Raw genomic sequence first — 13,036 nt, 5'->3', positions numbered from 1 at the left:
TTCTGTTCGTGTGCGAATAGGGAAATGGTGGTAGAAAATAATTTAAAATGAAACCTAAAACATCGTAAATATGAGTCATATCAATTATTTTCATTAAATATTAATTACGCCCTCCCTCTCCTAGTTTTGAGTTTAGCTTAAAGGGAAAGTTTTCACAAAAATATAAATTTCTCTCTCACTTTAGTTGTTCCAGAACTGTCTGTCTTTACTTCTGTTGAACACTAAAGAAGATATTCTGAAGAAAGCTGAAATCCTGTAACCATTTATCTGCCTGGCATTTGTTTCTACAGAAGTCAGTGGTTACAGGTTTTCAGCTTTTTTCAAAAAATATTCTCTAGTGTTCAACAGAAGAAAGTTACTCAAAAAGGCTTGGAACCAGCAGAGAGTGAGAGAGTGAATAACATTTACACTTTTAGGCGAACTATCTCTTTTAAATGTATTATTAGACACAAGCCTTGACATACAGAAGAAATTGCATCATTCTGCAGCTTAGTTAGTCATTGCCAGTAGGTTATGTACGGTGGCATGTACAAACGTAGCACTTTATGAGGGTAACAAATTCCTGAACTCCTTTTTTTGTGTGTGTGCAGACCTAAGATAAGACTTGGAAAGTCTGACTCATAATGAAAATGAAGGCAAGAAATTAAATGTAGGTTTGAAAAAATCCAAAAGTTGACATATAAAAAAAGTTGGAATATTAATTACAATTCATTATGCCTCTAATACATTGTGCAGTTAATATTTGCATTATTAAATTCCAAAGTTGTGCTAGTCAAGATTAATATTTATTTTATTATAGTTATACATTCTAACTATTATACTTTATTTTCATTTACTAGCATTATCAACCATGGACAAATTCTGTAATAAATGTATTGTTTATTCATTGTTCATGTTGGTAAATAGTAAGTAAAATAAACTAATGGATCCATATTGCATATATTATCAAAAAAAAACAATGTTTGGGGAATGACTTTTAAGGTTTTGTGGAAAGTATAATGAAATACAAATATTTTAAGCAGACAAAATCATTTAAATATCAGTCCAATTAGCATGAAAAAATATATACAATAAATGACTTAAATATAATCTGACTAGACATATTTGGCCATTAAGTTGACTTAATGCATTATGTCACATGTTTTTTATTGAACACAAGAAAGGGAAAATCCATTTAAAGTCAAACCAGTTTGCCCTCCTTTTGTTTGTGTGAAGTTTTTCCAAATAAGGGCACTCATTCGTACTTTCACTATTCACTCTTTCATTATTATAGACTGAAGTAATAAAGGAGTGTTTGTATAGTCAGGTGATGTTGATTCATTTGATCATAATCGTAGTCGCGTTGAATGCATAAATGCACATATAAAGTGACCAACCACTTGCATATTACATTTACTTATTTTCTTCAGTTCAAAACATGAACTGCACGACCCTATATTGTGTTTGTGATGATTATAGTGAGTTGATTTTTACCATGTATACAGTATCAATACTGACAGTGTTGGTGTACATTACAGCAGCATCCTGAAAATGATGACAGATACACTTTTTCACAGCATATCATATACTACAGCTCTTCCTGTATAACTTGCATATGCCATATTCTGCAGTGATACTATTCCATTGTTTGTTGTTTTATATCTCTGCATACCACTACATCTATTTTCATATTAAGATGAATGAACTGAATGCATCTCCTGTGTATTTTGCTTGTGGCACATTCACACTTTACAGTTCAATATTATGGCCACTAGAGGTCATCTAAAGGATGTGTGGGGGCAGATTTGTCTTCCTGGTTTCTCGGAAGGCAGACTTCTCACCTTTGCTCAGATTTATTTTTAACACACACACACACCTGTAAAGCCGTTCAATATTGGAAATGGTGATTACACAATTGACATAAATCATGGGATTGCCGTTTTAATTCTGAGAAGCACAGTAATTATGATATGAACAATCAGCAAACCAGATCTGTCTTTTGAGTGATGTGGTTTATGGGAAATAAATATGCAAATGAGGCAACTTAAGGAAGTTCCTGTTTGTTTCTGTTATATGGAGAGATTTTAAATTGATGGAGATGTTCAACCCATTGTTAAATGTGATTTTGATGATGACTAACTGCTTTGTACTTTCTTTTAGGACAAATATGCAGAACATATGCAACTGCATAATCGATTGCGTATTTAGAGCTTTACTTCCTTTATGCTCTTATTCATCATTTTCAGTCATCTATCAAAAATTAAATAAATAAAATATACATATACACAGTCCTGTCCGACTGTTTGTTAACACAAATTTCTAATCAACTAATTACATGGCAGCAGCTTAATGTATTTAGGCATGTAGACATGGTCAAGACGATCTGCTGCAGCATCAGAATGGGGGAACAAAGGTGATTTAAGTGACTTTGAACATGGCATGGTTGTTGGTACCAGACGAGCTGCTCTGAGTATTTCAGAAACTGCTGATCTACTGGGAGTTTCAACCATCTCTTGGGTTTACAGAGAATGGTCTGAAAAAGAGAAAATATCCTGTGAGTGGCAGTTCTGTGAGCGCAAATGCCTTGTTGATGCCAGAGGTCAGAGGAGAATGACCAGACTGGTTTGAGCTGATAGAAAGGCAACAAGAACTCAAATATCGACTCATAAACTCGAAAACTGAGGGTACGATTCGCACAGGCTCACCAAAATTGTACAATAGAAGATTGGAAGAACGTTGCCTGGTCTGATGAGTCTCGATTTCTGCTGTGACATTTGGATGATGGGGTCAGAATTTGGCATCAACAACATGAAAGCATGGATCCATCCTGCCTTGTATTAACAGTTCAGGCTGGTGGTGGTGGTGTAATGGTGTAGGGGATATATTCTTGGCACAATTTGGGCCCATTAGTACCAGTTGAGCATTGTGTCAACGCCACTGCCTACCCGAGTATTGTTGCTGACCATGTTCATCCCTTTATGACCACAGTGTACCCATCTTCTGATGGCTACTTCCAGCAGGATAACACACCATGTCATAAAGCGCAAATCATCTCAGGTGGTTTCTGAACATGACAATGAGTTCACTGTACTCAAATGGCCTCCACAGTCACCAGAGCTCAATCCAATAGAGTACTTTTTGGGATATGGTGGAATGGGAGATCACCCAAAATGGAAATTATGTTATTAATTACTCCCATGTCATTTCAAACTAGAAATAAAAACATAAAACTAGAAAAATATCAAACAAACATCCTCAGATGAGACCATATTTCTTCAGTGGTTCAATCAGACAATTATCTAGCAATGAGAATACTTTTGTCCACATGTAAAACAAAAATAATAACTTTATTCAGTGTCAGTATAGGGTACGCCGAGGTAAAACAACAATATGGGTAAACTATTAGAGTCAGTAACCTTGTTGTATATGGATGATGCTCTCAGACATCATCTAAAATATATTAACTTGTTTATTAAAAAGGTCTCAGGTGTGTGGAACAAAACAAGGAGTAATAATTAATAACATAACTGGCATTTTTTGTTGAACTATTGGCACGATGGCTCAGTGGTTAGCAATGTCGTCTCACTGCAGGAAGGCCGCTAGTTAGAGTCCTGGCTGGGCTAGTTGGCATTTCTGTCTGGAGTTTGCACGTTCTCCCCGTGTATGTGTGGGTTTCCTCTGGGTGCTCCGGTTTCCCCCACAGTTCAAAGACATGCGCTATAGGTGAATTGAATGAAATAAATTGTCTGTAGTGTATGAGTGTGTGTGTGTGTGTGTGTGTGTGTGTGTATGTGAATGAGTGTGTGTATGGGTGTTTCCCAATACTGGGTTGCGGCTGGAAGGGCATCCGCTGCGTAAAACATATGCTGGAATAGTTGGCGGTTTATTCCGCTGTGGTCACCCCTGAAATACTAAGCCGAAGGAAATGAATAAATGAACAATTTAAGACCTCAATATGTAATCAGTATCCACATGTAAATTAATTTATTTCTGCAAATGTTTTTAATTCTGGAAGTGCTGGTAACTGTTGACTTGACTTTTTTTATACAGACTTTGGCACTAATACTAATAGACATGGCCAAACTGCTGGTCAGCAAAGAAAAACCTGACTTCCATATACACTCAGAAAATTATGTTTGCTGTTTATGCAAACTACTTATTTAAAATGAGCTGAAACAACACAATTCTTGATACTTTTTTTTGCAACTCAATTGTTTCTTGTTCAATCCACTTTAATTAGTAAAAATCGATAAGTTAACGTAATTTCTTCATGTTGTCCCAACACAAATCAATTGTGTGTAAGCCAGCATTTTTTTTACAGTGTATATGAAGGCAGAACATGAGAACTGTTGTCAGACTGACCTTCGAGTGAGAAATGACACCCTCAAGCTCAACGAAGTGTAAGCGCAAAAAGAGACGCACATCTATTCTCATTATTCTAAACCCAGTGAATGGATGATTTAAAGGTTTCAGTGCACAAGCAAAGGACATGTAGGGACATGCAGAAGATAAAGTATCTTCTTTTTGGTTAACAATGCACAGCTGGCAGGAAACTCACCTTCCAAACACACATATGTTCTGAGACAGATGATTAATGGGTGCTGCATATTGCTGCTAAAAATACACCTGCTTACTAATGTCTCCTGTAATGAAGTAGGCTAACTATTTGATCCGAATCTGTTTCTTACTGATACAAACATTTAAAACCACATGTGTTGCTTTAGTATGTGTGCATATATATACACATTCTGAACTTTACTTCAGTTATTAGACCATCATGTGACCATTTTGAATTATTGAGTGAGCCCAAAACATCATGTAAATAATGAATGAAAAGGGTGTAACAAAGCTGGGTAGAGTTAGAGAGACAGACGTGAAGCAACAGGGGAAATCCCTCATGGGATGAGTAACATTCATTAGCTGATTTTACAGCGTAATTGCAATGAGAGGAAGGGAGCTCCAGCACGTGCATTCCCACAAGTTATGCTACATAATTGTTTTACAGCAATATAGATCATAACTGGATGACTTAACACAGTAACATAGTATAAAATGAAAGCTTTCCTCGTTTATCAGGATAAATTACCTTTAATATTATAGCGAATATATTGTACTCCACCTTTAGCCTACTATATTCCCAATTTATTGTGTTATATAGCAAGGATAAGTAATTTCTGTATATTTATTTACTTATTTAGTATAATAATAGTATAATAATATGTTTGTGTGTGCTCTGAATGCCTCTGTATCAAATTAAATTGATTATATAGGCTAATATAGTTGCCATATGTTTATTTATACAATAATGTGAAAATTATAAACACACTATTATGAAATAAAATATATATAACAGCAAAATGATAGATAAATCTGACTTAACATGGACATATGTAGGCTAAAATGTGAGTAGAATAAGTGCGTCTCGACTTTTCTCGGGTCAAGGCGTTGCGCATGCGCACATGAGATATATATGTTCGCGTAAACAGCAAATCAGTATGTTTATTATTTAACGTCAGAATGACTTTAAGTTTTGCTTAAGGCAGCGTCTGCCTTACAGCAGAAACAGGGCTGGTACTGACCCATTTGTGGGGTGTGATGAGACATTTTATACTCTCCTGGACGTCACAGTTAGTCTAGTACACTAATAATCTTTCGGCCCGACCTGATTTCTGAGTGAATTGCAGATGAGGTAGGCTAACGCTAACAAATTTTATTTGCTTTAATGTCTAGCTCATATATGCAACACATCAGCATTGCACACGTTTATCCACAGAAAAGTTGCTTTGTTTTATTTTTGTATTTAAAATAAGCACAAGTGACAGTTCAGAAAGTGAATCAAATGTTGCCATTTTGAAGGCATAAAACAGAAGGCATGAGTACTTGTATGACTTTTTTTTGGTAAGAAGTGTTCATTCACTGGTCACTTTACTGTCCCATGAGGCCACGAGAGTGGATTTTTAAATGGCAGTGGATTTGTTTTGACAAAAAAATGAAGCAACTGACCGACTGTGTTGTTTGGTGAATTGATAATGTCAACATGGTGAATGTAGTATGTCCAGATTACATTAATGATGCAACACACACATTCTTATATGTTCTAAATAAAACATAGCCTGCTTTGGGGGACTCACATGGAATCTCACATGGAATCTATCTCACATGAAGAATTCCACAGATTTCCATAGAATTCTGCAGATTTTTAGCCCATCATTAATTCTGTTTATTTACTTGTGTAAATGTGTGTAAATTTATATTTATTCACTTTTTAAATTAATTACAGTAATATTATTGACTAATATGAAAATGTTCATGTGATTTATGTACAATGCAGTTTGTACAGTCATATTTTCTGTCTTTTAGTAGAGATATTATATGAGAGACTTGCTTTGTTTACCAAATAAAGTGAATCTAATTGGATTTGCATTTTAAACATTAAATAAAAGTTAAAAAGATTATTTTTATTTCATATATTAGGGTTTTAGTTATGATACTCCCAAAATAATTCAGCAGAAATCCGCAGATTTTTTCCAAAATTCTCAGCAGAAATGACAAAAAACGTCCGCAGATTCCGTCTGGCCCTAGTAACAAGTAAAAAGTGCACTAGCTCAAAATAGGCTCACTGGAATTATGTGCCCAGAGATACACTTTTGAGAACTGAGAAAAATGTACTGGGGCTAGGTCGTCTTTCAATTCAATTCACCTTTATTTGTATTCAATTCAATTCAATTCAATTCACCTTTATTTGTATAGCGCTTATACAATGTAGATTGTGTCAAAGCAGCTTCACATAAAAGGTCACAGTAAATAGGAACAGTGTAGTTCAGTTTGTAGTGTTTAAGTTCAGTTCAGTTGAGCTCAGTTCAGTGTGGTTTAATAATCACTACTGAGAGTCCAAAAACGTCTTGCAGCTTTTGTTTTCACAATTCCTCTAGAGGGAGCCATGTACATTTTTGACAATCTCAAATACTTTACTGGGGCATGTTTTCTCATATCTGCCATTTATTGTAAATCTATCATAAGTCGCTGTGTACATTTCTGCATAACTTATCGTCCTTCTTGCGTGCGTCCATGAGATAGGTCGGTCGGCTTGTGGTCATGCATAATATAGCAGCTTGATATCGACTGACTAACAGACACCCCTTTTCTTAAACCCAACTAATAGTTTTGTCAAAATCAAACTAGAAGAAAAAATCCATCACGGCCACATACTTCTACGATTAAGACACACTTTTTTAGGGTTTCATTTTACCTGTTTTTTCACTTGACCTGTTCTTCGCTGGTGTGGGCGTCGAGGAGAGTTGAAATTAAGTCAGCTTTATTGTAACAAGCTCTGATGCGGTTCAGTTGCAAGCAATCGGAATGTAGAAGTCGCTTGAGAAGAGTCTAGAGAACACAGTTCTGTGAACTTTGGTTCCGACTACAGTTGTTCCTATGGGTTTGATTATTGCTGTCGCTGGATTTCCAATTATTTACAATGTTGTCTTACAGGGACATACATTAAAAAAGTTACTGGCGAGTTACTGATGTGCATTAATGTTATATATATATATATATATATGTATATATATATATATATATATATATATATATATATATATATATATATATATATATATATATATATATATATATATTTTTTTTTTTTTTTTTTAAAAAAGCGGGAATCTCATGCGACAGTACAAAACAGTATTGCTGCTTTCAAACATACGGACACATATTGGATAAGTGGAGCAAAGCGACACCACATGCAACTTGATCTTCCATTGTTAAATGAATTTGGTAAAAAGTGTGAAACATTTACATGCTAGAAAGCACGTTTTATGCGGGAATGTAAATGACTTGCTTATATGCTGCAACGACTCCTTTAAATATGAGATCAATGTAGTGAATTTTGACGCTCTCGTCGCCGGAGCAGAAAAGGCAGACAGCGTTGTCGCCAGGGTGGTCAGAACGAACTTTGATGCTCTCACTGCCTTCGGTGTGAATGCACTGTTAACGCAATCAATATCGTGATTTCAAGTGCACAGTGTGTTAAAAGGCACTGAGTTTGCATTAGCTTTTTACACCTGTTACACCCATTTTGCACACTTTCTAAGTTTCTAAGTTGTGAATGATGCTGCAGTGAGTAAATTCACAAAAGGATTCGTCAGACTGTGGCTGCGTCTGAATGCTTAGGCAGCTGTTTTGTTGCGTCGCTGTTCTATCAGGCAGTGAATCTTTAGGCAACACTTGTACACACCTCTTAAAAATGATTTCTAACACATTTCTGAAACAGCATACCGATTTAATCAATAAACATGAACAACAAAATAGAAAGAGCTTTGCTGCATGATATCTAATCGAATATTTTCCTACTACAATACTAACTTCTCACTAGAAATGCCATCAGATGTGAAAAACGTTTAAAAATGTACATTTACATACTAAATCAAACCCAAGCGGAGCATGTTTATTCCATGGTGACCAAAAAATATACTTCAGTACTTTTTACTACAGTTTTAACACAAATTTTGTTACCAGAAAAGTGTGTGTTGTAAGTGCAATGCCTGATTTTGGTAATTGTGTACCAATACAATTACATTTTGAATAGTTTCGCACTAATTGTTTCAAAAGTTCACACTTAGCTAATAATTGATTATAAGCAAGTTTGGCATGCTGTCCCGGGAGAGAGCCCTGAGCTCAAAAAGTCCTTGAGCCCTGGGCTCCCTCCCGTTTGCAGGGCGAGAGGGGAGCTTTGAGCTCAGGTAGATCTCAACAACTCCACCCTTGATAAGAACTGATGACTAAAATGAATGCTATGAAGAGATATGCTGCAGGATGAGAGTTTGACTGTAGTGCTAAATTTAGATTGATCGATTCACTTGTAGTGCATGTTTTTGGAATGTGGGAGGAAACCGGAGAACCCGGGGAAAACCCACGCGAGCACGGGAAGAACATGCAAACTACGCACAGAAACGGCAGCCGACCTGTTAAAGGACTATAACCGGTGACGTTCTTGCTGTGAGGCAACAGTGCTAACCACTGGGCCACCGTGCCACCCTATGAAGGGACGGTTGGAGAAGTAGGGGTGGAAGGGGGGATTCTTCAAATCGAAGATGGCTGTAGTGAGAAACCCTGGCTCTTTATAGTGGGTTAGGACTGGCCTGATTGGTGGATCATACATAGCTAATGCAGAACCAGCCGTGTTCAATCATAATCATGTAATCCTCTCGAAATTAGTTGCGTACAAGGTTTAAACTCTTAACTGTTGCATAATTTCCCCATCTGAAAACTAATGGGAATGTTGTTAATGGCTTTTGTTGGGGGTTAACAGATATAAAACAATTTTAGGTACATACTATTTTGTTGTTTGGAAAGTAAAAAAGTGCAAACACTGGCCAGCAAGAATCTTTCTTGTGCAAGTCAAGCCATCTTTATCTCTATAGCACTTTATACAATATGGATTGTCAACATTGCTTTACTGGGGAAAAACATCACTATATTTCACTTCGTGGGACATATTCACTAGTGTAGACTAATATACATGTACGCTAATGGGCATTGACTTAATGTTCATTTTGAGCATTTTTTTGGGACCAGTCATTTGTTAGTGAAAGTAGACTATTTATACTGCCATTGCTATCATGTTTTTTATTGTTTTTTTTGTTTTAATTTACTTTAGTGTTATAATATGTGTACTTTATAATTAATTTATATATTTAATTAAATACCTCATTATGGATTATTAGAGACATTGAGAGCAGTAATATCTGAATCAGCTCTTTACAGTATGATTACTCACTGAACTTAAAAGCTGAGCACTGTCCAATTGGCAGGCTGATTAGCTATATAGTGATGTGGAGGCAATGTGTCCTCTCATAAAATAACCTGCACATCACCAGTGAGATGAAACAGTTTTTTGCTTTACTGAATGCAAAATTTTCTCTTTGTGTCAGTGAATAAAATGTGGTTACAGCCAATTAGACAGACTGACTTGTGTTTATGACTTCTACATAAGTACCCTATTGGCAAGTGAATTAAGTAACAGGTTAGCTGATCTCACACACAGACTGTGGGTTTGTGGTCAGGTTCAAACTTCAGCTGCTCTCTCTTAATATTGAGATCTTTTTGGCTCTTTTTTTGGATTGGAATTTTCTTGGAAATTAATTACAGTATGTACTTTACTGTGCAAAAGTCTCAGGCCCCCCAGTTACATTTGTTATTTTAGTGATGATATAATGACATTATATATTGCTTCTAATTCTCTTTATTAAGATACAACCAGAAAATACAGGTTCTAGTTGGATATTTTTGGGGTTATTTTTTTACAAAAGCGTTTCTGTTTTGGTTTGATCTGCATTTCTGCCAGAGCTGTTGTCAGTATTGACTGAATTGATGGGATTGCGAATGCTGAAAAGTACAGACAGAGGTTTTAATTCGTCATGTAATTCCTACTAGAAAGCACTTAATTTGTGATACCGGTAGTTTTATTTTTCAGCATGATAATGATCCCAAACACATTACTAATGTAATGAAATCATATTTGGAGAGAAAAACAGCCGATGAAACATAGACAGTCATGAAGTGGCCTCCACGGAGTCCAGACCGGAATATTATATACAGTAAATAGAGTAAATCATTTCAGAAAAGACTCAACAAAAAAGTTCAAGCTGTTGCTTGGTGCACGTTAAACACACTTTGATGCTAGTCTTTTGATTTAAAAAGTAATTTTTATTATGAATATAGTGTGCATATTTCCTATATGTTGTTTTGTTTGTACATGAAAGGTATAGTTCACCCAAAAGTAATGACCCTGCTCTTTCTCCATACCTTTTAAATGGATAGATTTGTGCAAAAGTCTTAGGTTCCCAAAACTGGTGGTGGCCTAAGACTTTTGCACAGTACTCTACTCTATCTATCTATCTATCTATCTATCTATCTATCTATCTATCTATCTATCTATCTATCTATCTATCTATCTATCTATCTATCTATCTATCTATCTATCTATCCATCCATCCATCCATCCATCCATCCATCCATCCATCCATCCATCCATCCATCCATCCATCCATCCATCCATCCATCCATCCATCCATCCATCCATCCATCCATCCATCCATCCATCCATCCATCCATCCATCCATCATCCATCCATCCATCCATCCATCCATCCATCCATCCATCCATCCATCCATCCATCCATCCATCCATCCATCCATCCATCCATCCATCCATCCATCCATCCATATAAATATAAATCTAGTTTCTTTCTGTTTTCTAACATTAATCTGAATTCAGGGGACAGCTTCTGGTGTAAACAGCTTGACACTTAAGGTTGTATACACACATGGCCATACATCAAAGTAGACTTATCTCTGACATGTAGAATTATACATACTTGTACATGCACATACTTTTACTGGTAAATAATGACCCATTCAGACTTAAGTGATAAAATCGCTGGAGGTTTCGAGTGTCAAAAATCACCATTTTGTGGTTTGTAAGTCATTATTTTTGGTCTTGTTGGTTGTTTTGTTGCTTATTTGTATGAAGTTCAGCTCTGCATTTTCCCTCCCTCTTCGAAAGTGATGTCCATTCCTTTTTTGCTGCAAATTACTGTCACTGTAAATGTGTATAGGAGCGTTTTTGCAGTGTAAACAGCATGCATGATGCTGACGATACTGATTTGATTCTCAAGAAATGCATGGATTGATAAAATGTATACCTGACCTGTAGTGCAGAATAAGTTGTTTTGGATAAAACGCCTAATGGAGAATTGTGAATGGGACACACTCTCAGAAATAAAGACAAAGCCATCAATCCTGGGGTGGTACTTTTTCAAAAGGTACACTTTCTTACCTTTCAGGTCCACATTTATACCTTAAAGATAAGTATTTATATCTAAAAAAGTACAAATGTTTACCTCGTAGGATCTTAAAGGTACAAAAGTGTATACACTAAGCTTTACAAAAATCTTCTTTTGAGGTACAAATATTCACTCATTCATTCATTTTCTTTTCAGCTTAGTCCCTTTATTAATCAGGGGTTGCCACAGCGGAATGAACCGCCAACTTATCCAGCATATGTTTTGTGCAGCAGATGCCCTTCCAGCTGCAACTCATCACTGGGAAACACCCATACACTCTCATTCACACACGTACACTACGGACAATTTAGCTTACCCAATTCACCTATAGCGCATGTCTTTGGACTTGTAGGGGAAACCGGAGCATCATAAGGAAACCCATGCGAACACGGAGAGAACATTCAAACTCTACACAGAAATGCCAACTGACCCAGCTGAGGCTCGAACCAGTGACCTTCTTGCTGTGAAGCGACAGTGCTACCCGCTGCGCCACCGCGACGCCAAGGTACAAATATGTACTTTTTAAAAAAGGTACCACCCCAGTGATAGCTTTTGTACCTTTATTTCTGAGTGTGCAGATTCAACAAATAATTCACCAAAAACCTGGTAAAAAACAAACTAGCCACTTGCAGCGCATTTCTATTAAATTGAAATTAAAGTTCATGCAAGATCCCCATAGAGTGTGTTCACATGTTCAGTTTAAACAAACTCTGGTTTGCCTCCAGATGGAGACCTAAAAAGTGAATTTCAATCCAATTCCAAATATGAACAATGAATATAACATTGATTCCTGAAGGGCCGCAGCTTTGTACAGTTTTGCTCCAACCCTAATTAAACACAGCTGTTCCAACTCATGAAGGTGTTCAAGACTACTAGAGACTATTGTGTGTGAGTTGGAGCTGCTTGAAGCTAAACTATGCAGAGCTGCGGCCCTCAAGGAATTAAGTTTGAGAACATTGATCTAGACAAACCGAAAAAGGACATGACCACCAAGATGGGACAATAAAAATGCCAAAATGCATAACCATATTTTGTTGTCACAAATTGTCACAATGTTGGCTTTACAGTTCAAGACAGATGCCATTTGCACCATTTTCTTTTGTCTTTCTATTCTTTTTATTGTTATAGATCAAAAAAGCCAAGCCAAGACAACCAAACTACAATTGTGAACACCGCCCCATTTCTTAGTCAATTAACCCATAGTTTTGA

The sequence above is a fragment of the Danio aesculapii genome, chromosome 6, assembly GCF_903798145.1.
Source record: "Danio aesculapii chromosome 6, fDanAes4.1, whole genome shotgun sequence".
Classification (NCBI taxonomy): Eukaryota; Metazoa; Chordata; class Actinopteri; order Cypriniformes; family Danionidae; genus Danio; species Danio aesculapii.
This window is presented reverse-complemented; position numbering follows the sequence as displayed.